The sequence below is a fragment of the Telopea speciosissima genome, chromosome 1, assembly GCF_018873765.1.
Source record: "Telopea speciosissima isolate NSW1024214 ecotype Mountain lineage chromosome 1, Tspe_v1, whole genome shotgun sequence".
NCBI lineage: Eukaryota > Viridiplantae > Streptophyta > Magnoliopsida > Proteales > Proteaceae > Telopea > Telopea speciosissima.
Genome location: NC_057916.1, coordinates 22,489,701 through 22,500,803, shown reverse-complemented (window position 1 = coordinate 22,500,803; position 11,103 = coordinate 22,489,701).

The window sequence follows — 11,103 nt, the reverse complement described above, 5'->3', positions numbered from 1 at the left end:
CGAAAATCCCACCCTCTATGATGCCAATGCAAGTGCTCTCATTGAATTGATCCTTGTTCTCCCACAGAGAACGCCAATACTAAAAATATATGAATTTAATTGATAACAAATTTACACAAACCTATTCTTCAGAAAAAGACATTAATCAATTAGAAAATAAATCATTTTCATTTTTGTGGTGTTAGTCTTTGCTTTAAGAAGTTAAGAATCTTTTTGTTCCTATGTAAAGATGCATGTTTTGAAGCTTTTACCTTTTTTAATGAATGTGATAGGCAAAGCTACTAATCAGCTATGTACAACCACATACACCCCTTAACCTCAAGAGGTCTTTGGCATATTGGAATTGATAGTTGAGACATTAAAAATTGAGATCTCCATTTGGGATGAATCAACTAAATAAAATCTCAACTCTGAGGCAATCAAATACCACCACTTACATGCATCTCCATAAAGAAGTTATTAGTCTATCGCTCTGAAGTTTTTGCGTTTTTATTCTTAAGAGTTATCATTGTCTTGCATATTTTTTGAGTACACATGTAAAATGACATGATTTTACCTTTATTGAAATAAATAATAAAAGGACAGCAAAATAAAGTTACAACTTCTTCTTCTTATTTGACATCTTGCTGTAATGCAAATTATCAGTATTTTAAAAGCACTACAAACAGCATCAAATTTGTTTTAAACCTTACTAAAATACAAAACCAATCAAGAGGATTACTAAATAATTGTGGTTAATTTGGACTCCATTAGTGGTGATGTTAGTGAGGGACAGAGGTTAATGGAATTTAATTATGTAAGGTACACCACCTTCCACTAATGAGGATTACATGAAAACTCACTCACTCATGCACACATTTTCCAATATATATATTTGGGAATTATGAATGAAGAAGGATCAGATATGATCACTTGTGGTTAACATTGACTCAAGAATGGTTGTGATGATGGGACTAGTGTGATTGGCTAGCTAGGAATCAAAATCATTGTCAAGGTTCAATTCATGGTCGGGCCCATTTGAGAGATGGAGACCCTGACAATGACCACTTGGATCGATGCCCATGGAAGAACCTGCGGCCAAGAGCCAACCCCCATAATGAGAGATTTTTTTTGTTGTCCAAGTTGCCCAAAAAATAGAAAAAACTATTACTTTTTTCTTACCTGGCTTCAATATATTCCTCTTCAACCATCAGAAGTCCTAAAGACAATTATGGCAGAAACCTGATCTTATGATTATATTATATATTAACATGTATTGATTTTAATAGGGTTCGAGATCCATAGCCAACCAACTAAAGTTGAAAGGTGGTTGGGGAGTCTATGTCTAGGACTGCCAGTCTGCCACTGCCCTTTCTCTTCAACACGATCAAGAAAATAATGGAAATCGTAAACAATAATTACACAATGAACACAGAGATTTACGTGATTCAGATTTTCTATGTCCATGGTGAGGTGAGATGAGATCTGTTTTACTATCAATGAAGAATAATAGGGTTATAGCCGCTCGTCCTTACACTTCTCTCAGATTGTGTTACAAAAAAAGAACCCTTGCTTTGTATTTATAGTGAAATTAACTCTATACAGGACATCGTACCCCCAACAAGAAGAGTTAAGATGGGTGAAAATAGATGAGATCGACCTACAAACCAAGCAACGGAATACAAGACATGATAACCCTTGTAAGAGGAATTAAGATGGGGTGGGAAATAGATGAGATGGATGAGATTTGTTTCGAGGGCGGGAGAAGATGAAGGGATAAGGAGATTGGTGTGGCATTGGCGTTTACAAGTCCCTGTCGTCGGGTCTCCAACGTTCCCATGTGAAACTGTCGAAAGGATCCTTAGGGCGTGGACGTCCCTTCGGGTTGGGTTTGGGTCTCCCCCCAGCTTTGATGCCAACATTCAGGTGTGGACGAATATCTCATCCACCGTCCCATAAATTGAATCCATGGAGTCCATGGGTTATGGATTATGGATTATAGGACCAATCACCATTTACAGGTCCACAAGACCACTACACAACACTCTTCCTTAAATTTCCAAAAACCAATTTATGTGGAAGAGGCTTGGCAGGGCAGGCCCAGAGGAAAAATCTACAGTTAAGCCTTAATTACCACAGTGGAAGAAGAAGAGAGAAAGAGAGTGTGTACTACTCCTCATCCACTGCTTCTGCTTCTACGTTTGCTCACTCTTTTTTTTTTTTTATCTTTCTTCCATCTTTCATGAACCTAGGTACGTAGAAACGAAAGAAGTCAAAAACATGTTTTAAAAAATTGGAATAAGAAGTAGAAGAAAGAGAATTTGTATTTAGATTCTTCTACCTGTACCCCATCTACTTGCACCTTATTATTATTATTTTTTTGATCAAATATTGGAAGATACTTCTCTATATATATATATATAGAGGTCAGATATTCTCAGTACCGGGGCGCAGGCTATGCCCAGATACATGGGGTGGGCGAAATGATCACCCCATGTATCTAGGGGCAGGCTGTGCTGCGGCACAGAGAACATCAACCCATATATATATATATATATATATATATGTCAGAATTAAATTATAGGAGATGTTTTGGGACCGCAGGGTCAGTCACTTAGAAGACCACCATGACTGACTGGACTTAATGGATTAAATTGCTTCAGAAGAAACAAAGACATGAGAGATATGGTATTCGATTTAACTTTAATATGCTTCACCAATTCTGGTGTAGCTTTACATGTCTTCTCATAAATTTTAGTAGTAAATTGTAGTGTTATATATATTATTTCTCACACCAGTGCCTATACTAAATTGGTAAAGAAATGGAGCATTGTTGTGAGTTGTGACTGATTAATAATGCATGTATCTTTCCTCTTTGAATAAAAAGGAAAAAAAGGAAGGAAGAAAAAGAGGCATCTCTCATGACCTCCAAATAATTTGGAATAATGACTCTGATCTAACGATGTTTATTAATGCAGATCTAAATCTCTGCTTTCAAGTACCCAAAATTAAGAAGAAGATGCATGTCTCATGATCTCCAAATAATTGGGAACCAGCATGATCTGATGATGCTTAAGCATTTAACTCTGACTCCTTTCAAGTAACCATCACCCCTCAAAAGAAAAAAGAAAAAAAATACTAATTTTTTTGTTTAAGCTCTTTTAGTATTTTATTATTATTATTATTATTATTATTATTATTATTCTTTTATTATTCTTTTAAGGGGAGGGTTCCCTCCATGCCCATGTGCGATCTCCAAAGAATTGGGAACCAGCATGATCTGATGATGCTTAAGCATGTAAATCTGACTCCTTTCAAGTAACCATCACCCCTCAAAAGAAAAAAGAAAAAAAATACTAATTTTTTTGTTTAAGCTCTTTTAGTATTTTATTATTATTATTATTATAAGGGGAGGGTTCCCTCCATGCCCATGTGCAATTTCGCACGTTGGAGGGGATTTTTAGGTTTAAGAGGGGTGCTACAATAATCTAGGTGGGGAGGGTATTGCCCTGTGTAGTTTCAAATTTCAACTGGCGTCGTGGGAATCTTTTTCCCTTATTATAAATTTTTTTTTGATGAAAGTGTAATCACACAAACCATACACCAATCCCAAAAGGTTAATCGATTTTTAGGATTTTTTTTCCTTATTATAATTACATTTTGGGAAAGGGTTTTCTGAGCAAACAAGGTCCTCTACAAGCTTTCATATTTATTTTTTTAATCATTGTTTCTTTCATCTTAAAAAAAATATATTATTATAATACATGTGAAAAGAATAATGTGCTAGTGTACACCTTAGGCACAGAGAGCTTTTTCCTTTACTTTTTTAAAAAAAGTAGATAAAAGTGCAACACAAGGAGGTCACCCAATCGAAATAATACTATAGATAAGCACGCCTAACTATTTTGTTTTGATGACATTCATCGTTATCCAGTATCACTGGTGGCTATCCAGCCCATCATCGAGGATATCAAACATTTAATTTCCTTTCAGCTACATTTTTAGAGAGATTAATTCAGCTGTTGACTCCCTAGGCTGGAAGGCCTTGTTTGCATCGTTGAGTTCCACTCCGTGGTTGAGAGATGCTTGTAACTCCTCTACCATGAATTTCTCACGTGCGAATCAATAGATATACTTTTACCAAAAAAAAAAAATCTTTAATAACTATTAGGGAAATAGTTTTCTGTCCAGGAATGTGGCCTACGCCAGAACATCCATGTGTCTATCTCTCTCCTCCTCAAAACTACGGGGCAGAGATGTCTATTTGTATGAGGAGGAGAGAAACAGATTCATAGGAGTGCTGACGAAGACCACACTGTCGGACATAGTTCTTTTTTCCTAACTATTACTCACATTGTTCTCTTAATTATCTGTGTGGGAGCTCATATATGTTGTAATGTCATCTGAAAGCTTTGGAGTGGTACCAACAATTTGTTTGGAAGTAAAGATACGTATGACTCATAAAGAGATCAAAAAGCTAACACCCCTCTTTAGTGGTAGGTACCAAATCACCAATGATCTACATATATATGCATGAAACATGTATGAAATTTAATTTGGGAGGAGGGGCGTCCCAACCTAATAATTAGATGGTCTAGCTAGATACCCACCACCACTCCACCGCCACCAAGCTTTACTCGAAATTATGGTAATGGCATTATTGTCATATCATAAATAGGTATAGGGAGAATGTTCTCTGTGCCGCAGCGCAGGCTGTGCCCAGACATATGGGTCTGTTACTCAGGGGGGCAGAGTGATCATTGCACCCACCCCTTGTGCCTAGACACAGCCTACGCTGTGGCATAGAAAACAACACCCCATACATATATAATCAAATGACAACAGCCGCACATTTATTAGGCGGTCGCGTGGAAAATATATGGAAGTGACTTACGTGCGGTAACAATTAGGTCCCATTCATTCATTCATTCATATTAGAAACTAAAAACACGTGGATGAAAGATGCAATGGCGTTTAGAGCAAAAATTGGAGAGGCAAACTTTCCCACACCCACGGTCTAGGGACAATTCCTTGACTAGTGTGGGGTAGAGGAGACTAGTGAGGGTTTTGTTTTTAGGGATATTATTGGTTATTAATAAATAAGGGACAGATATTGGCATTTGGCGATGGCTGTACTTTTCATTAACGTGCGATGATGAAGCTGAGGAAATTTTCTCCTTAACATTATCACCAATCTTTGTTTCACCATAAAATATTTTATAAAATTTCTTCAAATTTAATACAATACTATATAAAGATTAAAAAGAAAAAGAAAAATAGTTTAATGAAATGTCATGCAAAAATAAGGAAAAATATTATTTAAAGAAAGTTTCTTTAGTGCACCAAAGTGAACCTTTCATCCACGAATCAACCGTTATAATTACCTGTCCCTTTTATGTTGAAGGTCTGAAATGCCCCTTCATTGTTCCTAGATCGAGCCCTCATCTAAGTGTATTGATGGCAATTGGTTGAAAAGATTTCTCTTCATCCTATGTGAAGAAAAATTCGATTATTAAAAAAATGGGAAGCAGTTTTCTGTACGGGAGTGTGGCTTACGCCAGTACTCCCACGTGTCTATCTCTTTCCTCTTTAAAACAAGGGGGCAAAGATGTCTTTTCACATGGGGAAGAAAGAGATAGACTCATGGGAGTGCTGGCGTAGGCCACACTCCCGGACAGAGAACTTTTTCCCTAAAAAATTTTACGATGTTGTTTCCCTAAACATTGATATTCTTTGTATCCATAGAGGGCTTCCCTGTCATTATATGTTTGGATTCTTTTCTTCACTCAATCATGATGTTCAAATGTACTTATTGGAAATTATAAGAACAAAATATAATTAAAATTTTATAATATTAATATTTTTTTTCAAATCCCAAACTGAATTCCTTAATTAAATTGTCCCAATTCTGAAAAAACATAAAAACGATCCATGCATCGTGTCACGCCCCTATTCCAGACAAGGAATATAATATCAAATAAAGGGTGACTAGGACGACGCGTGTCATCCTACTAAACCGCCCGGATCACTGACACAGTGTCCCAACGCACAGTCATAACCAATATTAACACAATATAATATTAGAATGCAGAAAAGAGGAATATTACATTCCAAGGATCAGTAGTATTGTGGAAGCGTATAAATCGAATAGTTATAAGATGTTCAAAGGCTAGATGATAAATACAGTAATTAGTTACATTTCCAATGACCATCTAATAACTATCAAAATGGTATAACAGTAAGTATTTCAACATAGGCCTTAGCCTCAAAAGTAAATCAAAAAGGGATCGAGTCCCGAATATCCTCACGGCCCGTAGGCACAATCATCGCAAGGACACCCGTCACCATGTTCCTCAAACATGGCCTCCGGTTCCTCCTCACCAATCTCATCGTACCCCGAGGGCTGCACTCCAAGTCCCGCGAGATATCCGTCACCTGCATCATAATCTAAAAAGTGTGCGCACGAGGGGGTTAGCTCCACTGAGCCAGTGAGGGGATGGGGATGCACAAACACGCAATTCACATAGTCCAATGATGCATGCATATGTTAAGTCCATTTTTCCACCTAACAAACAACTAAGTCAATGGCATATGCTACTGTGACAACTCGGGAGACACTGTGGGTCACTTAACTTATCGCCACAAGGAAACCTCAATTGTCACGTGGGACCTACGCCGATCGAAGCCTCCAAGACCACTCGGTGCGGACCGATAACCAATACTACCATGATCGGCCTCTCCCACCTCCATAGAATCCGGTGTCATGATTACCCAACACCTAAACCCCTGTTGGTAAGGGTCGTAGCATAAGGGTGTGAAATCCTAGCCACAATATACTACATGCCACCCTATCGTCCCCGAGAGGTAATCCGGCGCATCAACTTTTCATCCGGTTTAGTGCCCTTACACAGACGCGCACGGCACATACAGCTTCAACATGACATTCAACATAATTTCTTCATAAATGTATATAGTGTTCGGGGTTCCGGACGTACCCACCGGCACCGAGACCCATCAAGGTACAACATTACCGATCAACATTATAACAATTGTATATAAGAGTATGCAATATGCGCAAACATGCTTATTAATTATAATGATTACATAATATATAATGCAATAATAATAACAGGCCCAAACGACCAAACCCACTCACTACGTATACGCCAAGCACCAAGATTATCAGTTGTCGCCTCGATCAATCAATAAGCCACAAGATGAATATATTAACCTAAACAAAGAGTGAAATAAGGTTAAACAAGCGAAGGGAAAGGATCCCCAAAAGGTCTCCCATAATCACTTAAGTATAAGGTTTCAGAAACAAAGTGGTTGCAGGAGTGGTTTCATGCCCAAATTCTGCAACCACATGTAAATCCTAGGAAACCGGGGGTTCGGGACAGCTTTAGTCAAGGTCGGATGCGATGTGGTTTCGTAAAACTGAAACCGAGTGTAAATCCGAGCTTCACAGGGGCTCGGGACAATTTTAGTCAAGGTCGGATGCGGATGTGGTTTGGAAAATCAAACCGAGTGTAAATCCGACCTTCACAGGGGCCTTCTCGGGAAGGTAATTTCAGGGTGGTTTCTTGCAGGTCTGAAACCACATGTAAACCCTCACACCTTCAGGTCCAAAATCCGAAGGATTCCCCTCCAAGGACCCCATTTTCAAGTGGTTTTAAAGCACAAGAACTTCTAGGAAACTCCATCCTAAGCTCATTAGGGTCCATCCTTAAATCTCTCAAATGGCAATGAGAACCCTTACATTAGAGCTCATAATGGAGTGAAATAACTCCACCATAGCTTGGGCTTTAATGCTCCATCGACTCCCTAGGTTCCAAGAGAGATCTAGGTCAATCTCTCCCATTACCCAACCCCTTTTTAAAATCCAAAATAGAAGAAGGAAGAAGCTTCAATAGCTTACCTACCCCCAAGATGAGAGAGCTCCACGATTTATGGCCCAAGAGATGGGGTCTCCACCTTCCACCAAGCCTCTCCACCTCCCTTCTCCTCTTTCTCTCCTCCACGATTTAGGGTAGATGAGAATGATGAAGGAGAAGTAATGTTCTCTCTCTCCCTCAAGGAATCATTTATAATAAATGGGTATTTGGGTACTTCTAGTCAAATGGGTCATGAGGCTTAATGGGTCAACCCATTAGTTCTATGTGGGTAAGTGGATGGAATAACCCATCATTGGGTCAATAGGTTAAATGGGCCTGCCCACAACTTTCCCCCATTCTTAGATGGGTTCATATGAGATGGGTATAAGTCCCTAATGTACTTCCTAAAGGTACGTGGGACCCGAACTTAAATTATTCCCTTCTCTCATGAAATAGCTCGAGCGGTCCAAGCCCGGACCCGCACTTCGAGGTTACCAAGGGAAGAATAATTAATAAGTCTTGAGGCTAGAACTTACTTTTCCCCTGTCATGGTTTATTACCCATGACCCGAACTCGCCACTGGCAATGCTAAGCTCATCACCGAATGAATTATCCAACTCGAGGTGACGGTCCAGGATGCTCTCTCCGAACTCCTCGCTTCCCGGGCTGGTACTTGGAGGGTAGTCGACGAAGTCGCCGTCAACGAACTTTCCCCACTGGCGGTTGAGGAATCTTTCCTCCACAGGCAAACCCGTGCTGTGGTCAACGATTTTGTAGCTAGGTTTGACCATCATGGAGAACAGGTCACCAGCATACATGGCAGCGGTATCTACACGTCACGAGAAGAAATGATATTTAATTATATCCTGGGGTACGGGTATAACACATCGTGATATACATAAAAATATACTTGCACAGGTGGCAGCATAGCGGAAAGGTCTTCTGACGACATACGACCAAATGGGTTCCATATCATTAATGAGCTTAAGATATTACGTCTTCTAATCTCTTCCAGGACGACTCAAGACAACCGACCTAACTCAGTCGGCTGTAATAGCTCACCATCCACTCAGTCGGATTGTAATACAAACCGACCTGAACTATAAAAATAAACAATATTGTTTGACAGAGGTAGGTATTCACATTTATTACTCTTATCGTATTTTACTCATATTTACCGATTGCCCGGTTCTAACTTTGTCATCGGAGTTACCCCGAATTAACCTCGGGTTCATCCCGTCATTCCCTATTTCTTCTACAGGATATCCACGTCAGCAATCCATCTCAGCAAGTTCAAAATCAAGCGACAACACATCGTAATTCATTTCAGGTTCGGATTTGGTTAAATCCCTCCAGAAAAAGAAAACATCTCGACTAAACTTGCCAAATTCCTTTCCCTTAATTTCTTTCTTACCATAAAATAATTACTCTTACCATGGTCTACTTGAATTTTTCTCCTCTCAGGTTCCCTGCCCTGTCAGGTTCATAGGTTCCTCTCATAGGGAGGGCGGAAATGACGACCTCACACCACTCGGGTAGTGTGTTCGGGCAGGGGGTGAGGTCATCATTTCCGATCTCCAATGAGAGGAACCTACGAACCTGACCGGACAGGGAACCTGAGAGGAGTTAAGTCCGGTCTCCTTGCACTGTGCCAATGTAGCTTCTCTCTGAAGTCTGAACTAGGTGAGTCAACTTGGGATCGGGCGATTGGCTGACTCGTTTATCCCTTTCTGGCAAAACACATTTTAAAAATGTGATCTAAATTATAAGTGATCACAAGTACTTTATTATTGTGTGATATATATTCCCGGATCCATCATCAAGAACGATTGGTAGGACGAGAATGAGTCGACCATCTCTGTAATACTGATTTCTGAAAAATCAAATTAATTAAACACAATCTTCGCGTGAAAGCACAGGAACTGGCCGGAGCTGGCCAAACATTTAATTAACTCATCAACCTATGGGGTGTGCTACAAAGATATTAATTATAACTCAACTACTAAACCTGTAACCGTTGACTCACACATAATGCACGTTTCCTTTTGGGTTTTTCATTTTCTATAAGTGAATGGGAAGCTTCGACCCTCCGAGAGTGCAGAAGTCTTTCAAACATATATGTGGATCGGAACATCTGGGTCTATATTCTTCTCTTTTAAATTCTTAGAACTAGTACAAACCTGGGAACTCATGACTGCTTAAACACATAAAGTAATGATTTATCCATGCATGGTTACCTAAATCACCTGGTGAAGGACAAAGTTAGGTAAATAGGTGATGAACCCGATTTCTGTTTCCCAAATTAATTCCTCTTCAGATATTGGGAGTTATAGAACTAGTTTTATATCTGTTTGCTCTAGTCTACTCCTCCTGTGGGTCCTACAGTGGATTCCACATGGTATCAGACATGACTACATGAGTGCAAGTTTGGCTTTGTGGGTTCAAACTTATCCTAGTCCGCCTTAAGTCTGAACAGGGTTTGGGTTGAGAAACCCTGGCACTGAGGGCAAATCAAGGATGAGAATTTCTGATCTTGAGTCAGAGCCATTCCAGGGTTGAGGACTAGCTTGAGCCTGGACCTGTCTTCTTCTTCTTCTCCCCAACCTGGCCCAATCCTTGCATCACTCTTGCCCCTCCCCATGGTGATCGGGGCCAATTAGAGTCAGACTAGCCAAACCTAGCTAATAGTAAATCACGTTGGATTTTACAGGTCCTGAGTCAGGGTCGGACAGGTCCTGGGCCCAACTAATGGGATTCAAGGGTTGGGACGGGGTTTTAAAAAGCTCAACCCAACCTAGCCTTGATGCAGCCCAAGTATCAGAACCTAGGTTCTTCCGTTATCTTCTTTAAGTTGTCTATCCACGTGTTAAAACTTAAAACCATGAATATATATACCAAAACCACACGTGAGGTCTCTTCAAATCATATAAGTCACAAATTCTTTAGCAAGAGATAACGAAGGGCGTACTTGGTTAGAGAAAACTTTGGGGGGGGGGGGGGGAGGTGATCTTTCTTCAGTTGAAAGGCTTCAACTGCAGTCAGTCCGGGCACTCTTGTCCTCTTGCCAATTTTTGGAGGAAAGAGCTTTCCAGAATTTTGTTGAACTGGTGGTGACTTTACCGATCATTTTGGATGTGATTTGAAATTTGCAAAAGCAAAACCATTAGTTGAAGAGTTAACAGAAGAGTGTTTGGACAGATATATCTGCTTTTAGGGAAATTAAATTCTTTTTCCAATCTCCATCAAGCAA